This window comes from Pseudopodoces humilis, chromosome 9, assembly GCF_049639895.1.
Source record: "Pseudopodoces humilis isolate 2021_Gansu_Grassland_sample_001 chromosome 9, ASM4963989v1, whole genome shotgun sequence".
NCBI lineage: Eukaryota > Metazoa > Chordata > Aves > Passeriformes > Paridae > Pseudopodoces > Pseudopodoces humilis.
This window is the reverse complement of record NC_142208.1, coordinates 31,618,826-31,625,639: the sequence shown is the minus strand read 5'-3', so window position 1 is coordinate 31,625,639 and position 6,814 is coordinate 31,618,826. Positions and strand designations below refer to the sequence as shown.

At 40.2% G+C, this 6,814-nt stretch overlaps 1 long non-coding RNA gene across 1 annotated transcript; it reads left to right on the top strand.

Moving 5' to 3' along the window:
- Positions 1–2,525, top strand: LOC148183809 (uncharacterized). Its single transcript, XR_015773221.1, has 3 exons — positions 1–89; positions 924–995; positions 1,802–2,525. It is a non-coding gene; the product is annotated as an uncharacterized LOC148183809 (long non-coding RNA).
- Positions 2,526–6,814: the final 4,289 nt, after the last annotated feature.

Below are 6,814 nucleotides of genomic sequence, written 5' to 3'. Positions count from 1 at the left end.
AGAACAGCCCCACCTGAGCCCAGAAAGTGGATTTGGGATTGCCCTGAGCAGCTGCTGCTTCCCAGTGCCTGCTGAGGAACACGGAGAAGGTTTGTTGCCACTTAGCTTTTAGTAATTTGCGATGTTCTGAAAATTATTTTAAACAATGTTGAAGGGTTTTTTTTCCCCCCATCTTAAAAAAAAAAAATCAGTATCTCTGGTAGCAATGTCTGGATTATTCCCCTCAAGGCTTAATTAAAGGACTTAATCTCTGTGCCTTTTATTTTGTAAATTCAGAATGTTGACATTATTATTGGTAGCAGTAATCTCATGATCCCAGGCAGGAAGAGGGGAGGGCTCAAGCATATGACACATGGGACAAAGTGCTCCTCTGCTCAGGAAGCGCACACTGAGCGGAACAGCGAGGGGACACAAGATTCTGGGAAAAGGAAAACATTGCCATTTCTCTGCAGGGAGGCTCTGCCCATGCAGAGGCTGCCACCAGACACTGGCAGGAACAGAAACACTCCCAAAAACCACGGTTAAGTTTTGAGGGAAAGAGGGCAGAGCATAAGCTTGGAAGTTGAAAGAAAAACATTGGAAGGGTGGCAGGAGGAACTGTCAGATTTACATTGAGGGAGAGGTTGCAAAGATTAGAAGTAAGAGGAATAAACAAATTAACAAGCAATGCAAAATAAATACAGGCATGTAAATATGTTGCTGAGAACAGTGTAAGCTGTCAAATCTTCCACCATTTTTTTCATTCACTTGACATATTTTATATGTTATTTACCTGCACAAATGGAAGCACCTTCTCCATGTTTTTTAGCAGTATAACACCCATAATGTATAGTAAGAGTAGTAAAATATGTGAGAGAAGGCAGGAAAACTTCTATTCCTTATTGTCTAGAGTGGTTTATTGCTTGATATTTCTCTTTTTTTAGTGCACTTTTAACACCCAGCAATAGAGAGTGAGTGCTGCTGCTGCTCAGAAGGCACAGATTCCATCTTATCTGGTGAGTTAAAGTGGGATTTTAACCTGGACTTGGAAAAGTTCATTGTACACCAGAAAACTTAAGAGAATACCCTGAGGCAAAATCCCTTTAAAAAGATCTAGAAAGCTGTTGTAATAGAAACAGACAAGACTCTTGTTTCTCTTGCAGAAAAGCTAATTCTTTATTTACATAGCTCATATTTATAGGAAATATCAGAAGACACTGTGTTAAATCTAATTGCTAACAATACACTGACACTCAGTTCATTGGCTGGCAAATGGCATTTTGCATGTCTATCAAATTTCTGTGTTTCTAGATTGTTTACGTATTTTCTTCATTGATTCTCATGGGACAGATGCCTTGTTTTTGCAGGTGTGAATGGTTTTGTTACCAGAACAGATTGTTGTGCTAACTGACTTTCATTTTTATGATTTTTTTCACATGGGAAGTTACAAGCCAGCTCTTAACTGCATTCAGCTAAAGTAACAGGCCTAAGATATGATATTATAAGGCTTTTTTTTAATAAGATTTCTCCTTATATGCAACAGAAAAACTGTAGCAGCACATGTCCACATGTAAATATTTAAAACACGGTGTTTTAGTAGCCTTGGACCACTCTGAAACCAGTGTGTATTTTCTCAGTGTACATGAGAGCAGTTTTTTGTCAGTCTGCTTTTTATTAACATAAACAGTCCAGTGGTAGTGACACAGGTAGTGACAAAAGGTGTATTTATGGTAAATAATGGACTGACAAATGGGAGAACTGTGCAAGGGACAACTTTCATGTGTACTTTTTTGGTGATGCATGACCTACCCTTACTCCACAGGTCTTTTATCATCTCTACATGAAAGAAACATGTTTTAACCTAGCCCACGTGGACTTGATAGCTCTATCTTTGTAGCCTTTTCTGCAGTACTCCCCAATGGCTGATAATAATATGTACTCAACCACCTTTAGGCCACTCTTGGGTCAAATTGGAAAAAATATAGTAGTTCCCAAAACTTAAAACCCCTGCATAGGTGACAAGAGGAAAAATAAAGTGTAAGTCCAGGCAAAACCCTAGAGGTGGTGTAGTCAGGTGGCCAGAAGGTGTAGTGGTGATCTGAGGGGGATTGAATGCCTCATGCAAAGAGGGTCTCCACACAGAGCTGCTGACAGCCTGCACCATTCCTGCTTTTCTTGTTGGGAGTCTGCACTTTCTGGGAGAATCCTGCTGTCCGTGGAGGTATGTTCAAGTCAGAAACTTTAAACCTTGTATTGAGGAAGATAAGACAAAATTTAGCTGGTTTATTCCTGAAACTCCTCTGGAAATGGATCCCATGGGGTCAGTGAGGAGAAGGTCACCCTGCTTTGTACTCCAGCACACCAAGACTTTGCTCCTTCTACCTGGGGAAATGAAGATGCAGTCCTTTGACAATATTTCTTTTTTGAGTCGAGATTTCCAAGATGAAACATTCACTTTGTGGATTAGGATTAAAATTAATAATTCACAACTTAATGAGAAATTCATCCAAGATCTGTCACTTCTGCCAAAACCAGGGTCTGATAACTGAAAGGGCTGTTGTTGTTTTTCTCCTTGGTGAAGTTCAAGTTTCTGTGCTTTTAAGTGCTTTATTGTGCTTAGGTGATGTACTGGATTAATTTTTTTAAAGATGTTGTTGCTTCTCTATTTTTTTTCCAATTAACTGACCACTCTGCTGTGTGCATTTAATGTACACTGACAGTAGTACTTTGAATTTCAGGAAATCGAGTTTCTTTTATTCTTATGCTACTCTTTTCCTCCACTCCATAATGCCTGTATTAAGCACAAAGACAACCTGGATTTTGCAATTAAAAGGAAAGTAATTTGATGATGCACACACAGAGCAGTGGGGCACGTGTGTGTGCACGTAAACACCGGGGTATCACATGGAGGCTCTTAATGAAACCCTTATGATATGAATAATGCTCAGGTTACAAATGCTACAGCTTATCTGGTACGTGTGGTAGGTGATAATAACTCTGCAATTCAGTCAGGGTAGGAAAGCAATTTTGGTAAACATAATACCTGAAAGCAATTTTCAAATTATGCCCTGATTTCTAACGCATAATAATCTCCAAAACATTTGGGTTATTTTTCAGATCCCATTTCCAGTTTGTGTTGGTGGATTTTAACCATTAGTGCATTACTTGCTACCTCAAATCCCTCAGTTTCAGTGTGTGATACTTTAGAGGGTTCCTGTTTTCTGAGCAAGCCCTCAAGCAGAATGCTCCTTACACTGGAAACAGAAACATGACATGGAAAACAGGGACAGATCAATTATGGCATGGATTCAAATGCAACATAAACCAGCTTTGCACTGAAAGCCTTTAAGGATTTTCTGAGTGACAAGGGAACTTCTGAGCGTGCAAATGGGCTGCTCTTGAGGCCAGTGCAAAACTTGGCCATTCCTGTTTGGCCTTTTCTCCTAAAATTGGAAGATGGAGAAATTGCACCTCTCTTACTAATCACCTTTTGGAAAAGTTGATAAGTAGTTGAGGAAGGAATCCTGTCCCTGCACCAGTTTACTTTTCTCCATCCTCTGTGCCCTTTTTGCCCAAAGGAGGGGAATAACTGTCCTTAATCCCTGAGCGTGGTGGGAAGTGCTGCTCAGCTCTTCCCTCCTGCTCAGGTACCCACAGGGACAATCCAGCCTTCCCCTGGAGCAATTACAGGGTTGGACCTGAGCAGAACAGTATCAATGGTATTCTAAAAGACACAGTTTTACTGTCCTGACATAAAGGCCTTACACTATCGAAATTCTTCTTCAACTGTGCCAGGAAAATAATTGAAAGCATATTTAGCTGTATGGATGTAGAAACCTACAGGAATTTTGTTGGTCTTGTGGTTAGCAGAGGAAAGATGTGGAGAGACATTTAAACCAAGAGTTTCTACAAGCCGTATATTCATGTTCCTGATATTTGAGAGAATACATTTGACAGCACACTCACTTTAAAAACTGGGTATGAAGCTCTTTAGGATTGTTCATGTGTGCCTTTGTCTGCCTCAGTAATGGTTTTGGAGAGAGAATTTTGGTCACTGTTCAAGGTTTGTTCAGGGAAGGCAACTTAGACCTGTTCAAGGTTGATACGTTTCTAACTTGACCACAATGAGATGCTTTTCAGGTAATTCAGCTTAGCTGAGCTCTTTTTTCCCAAGCAGAATACCTCTGAATGTTGCAGTTAAAGCAAACTTTCCATTCAGATCAAAGTGTATAGGCTGGCTCTGTGTTATCACCTGACAACATTATCGTTGGGAATATTAAGCTGTCAGCAGCAGATCTGGAGGAACCACTTTCCCAGCCTGCAGTGAATTATAGAGGATGGGAGTCTATCACACATAAAAGTCTTTCCATTTTCTAAGACTGTATCTAATTCTAATAGTTTCAATCTGACCTCAGACTGGATTTTTCTCTTGTTTTAAATCATGATCAAGAGACCTTCTTAGAGCTTAGCTACAAGATTTGTAACCATTCAGCACATTTGTGTATGTATTTATGTTGTTTTTAAGATATATTTAAATCTGGCATGTGCCAAGCCTGTGTATGGAGCCAGTGGTGTCTTTTTGCTGAAAAACTCTTTCCTGCTTTATTTTTTTCCTTTTCTTGTTTTATTCCTGATTAATATGTTGTTTGCAGGGCTTTGTGCTAACACACACGTCGTGTGGGACTGAGCGTGGGTCAGTGTCAAGTGGGACAGGATTAGGATGTGGGAGTTTGCTGGCATTAATTCTTAGCAAGTAGGATTAGGATAAAGCTGTAATTGAACAGTTCAACTAAGCTGGGATTCATCAAGAGATTTGCAAAAGCACATTATAGTGGTCAATGAAAGGAAGTTTTAAACTATCAAGACAGCATGGTTTTGCAAAACTCCAATTGCAGAGAGGCAGGGTTAAGCACTTCTCTTGTATGTACAAATGTGAGATTCTTTGCTGGTTTAGGCATCCAAGTTTGTGCCTCTGAATGCTCAGAGACAGTGGGGCAATGAGAAATGAAAAAGTGTTTTGTCTAAGAAACCTCAAAAAATGGCGAAGGTGCCATAGTGTTTAATGCAATCTCATTAGAGGCATGTAATCTGAAACTGAAGGGAGTTGGAAGTGATAAAAAAAATTCAAAGGAATTTTAAAAAATGACTCCAGCAATTCACTATTTACAGCCCCAAAATTTCACATATTTCTCTAATCCTGCCAGGTTTTGGACTAGGGAGGTAACAGTGGCCAGGGCAGGTACCCCAAAATGCCCCCACAGAACACAGGCTCTGTGGTGGTGCTCTGGGCAGGGCTGATGTGTGATCCCCACTGCAGAGAGGCTCCTCTTAAGCCTGACGGGCAACCCCGAAACAACAATGCTGAAAAGTCCACAGTGCTGATAAATCCCTAAAAATTCCACCCTGTTTTCACCTAAATCCACATTCCAGCCACCACGCCATTGGCACGCGTTGGAGAGAGCGGTTTCATTGTGTAACTTCTCTTGGCTGTGCTCAAGTTTTACATTTTTTTTTAAAAAACGAGAACAAAATAATAGCTTTTGATGACATCATAGCTGTGGCTGAGATTAACCCTGCTCCCCTGTGGGGTGTTGGTGAGGGTTTTGCTCCATCAGCTCCAGGGATGTGAATATTTGTGCTGTGCTGGCAGCAGGCCAGGTCCTATGATTGTTTTATTGGGTGTCCAATGTTATTAAGCCCCTCTGAGTTTTTCCCCCTTTCGCTTTTTACTTCTGAACTTCTTTTCTGTAACCAATTTGCATTACTTTATGTTAAATTTCACGTGCCATGTGTCAGCTGAATTACACATCAGATCTAAAGATTCCAAGCCCTTTGAATTCTTCTTGGTGGCTATGCTATATTTACTATTCACTCACTCATGTGTGATCAAGGAATTTAACAAGTTTTCAACTGTTTTTCATGTCTGAGGATATCTATGCACAGTATAGATTTAAAAAAATGCCAAACCTGTAAAGCTCCAAAAAGGGAACATTTAGGAATAACTGGCAATACGATTTATACCCTGCTCTATAACAATCCTCTTGTGTTCTGGCCTTTATGTGCATTCAGCAATTGCATTATTCTGCTGATTTATGAGGACAAAAAAGTCCATTCTTTATGTCTGTGAAATGCATAGCAGAGAGAAGTCTTGATATTGTCTCAGGAGAGCCAGAGGGGCACTGGAATATACAGATCATTAATAAATTATCATCGTAATAATGTCAAGTAGCTACACACCAATCTCCATGAAATCCAGAATGGGCTTGAGGCTGCAAAAATATGTATCTTTTCTCAAAGCCTCAAAACAATTTTATTGTGGTTTATATTGTAATTCAGCCATGTTGATGCATTTCTATGGCTCAGTAAAAATAATGATGTGGGCTGTATCCCAGTCCCAGAAAGTCTGAATTTCTAAAGATTCAGCAATATCACCAGATCTGACATCTTACTTTCCATCAGTTCTCTTGAGTCCTGTGTGGGCCACCCATGAAGTTGTCCAAATTTTTGTCTGAGGTTTTTCTGAACTGCTTTTTCTTGGGATTAAAATAGGTGTGTTGAGTATGATTGCCATCTTTATATCTGGCATGTTTCTCTAAATCGGAGACAGCAGAGGGTTGAATGACTTTCTCCTGCTCTTCCATCCAGCTGAAGTCGGCAGAGTAAAGATGGTGCAAGGAGGGTCAGAGTCAGGCTCTTAGTCACGATAAATTTCCTTGTGCTGGTGGCAGAATGCTCAGAATGCTTTGAAGTGCTGGTTTGTCAGAGTTCACAACAGTTCATTTCAGCTCCAAATAAAATATTATCTGACTTTGCTGGCTTTGCAGCACCAGGCGAG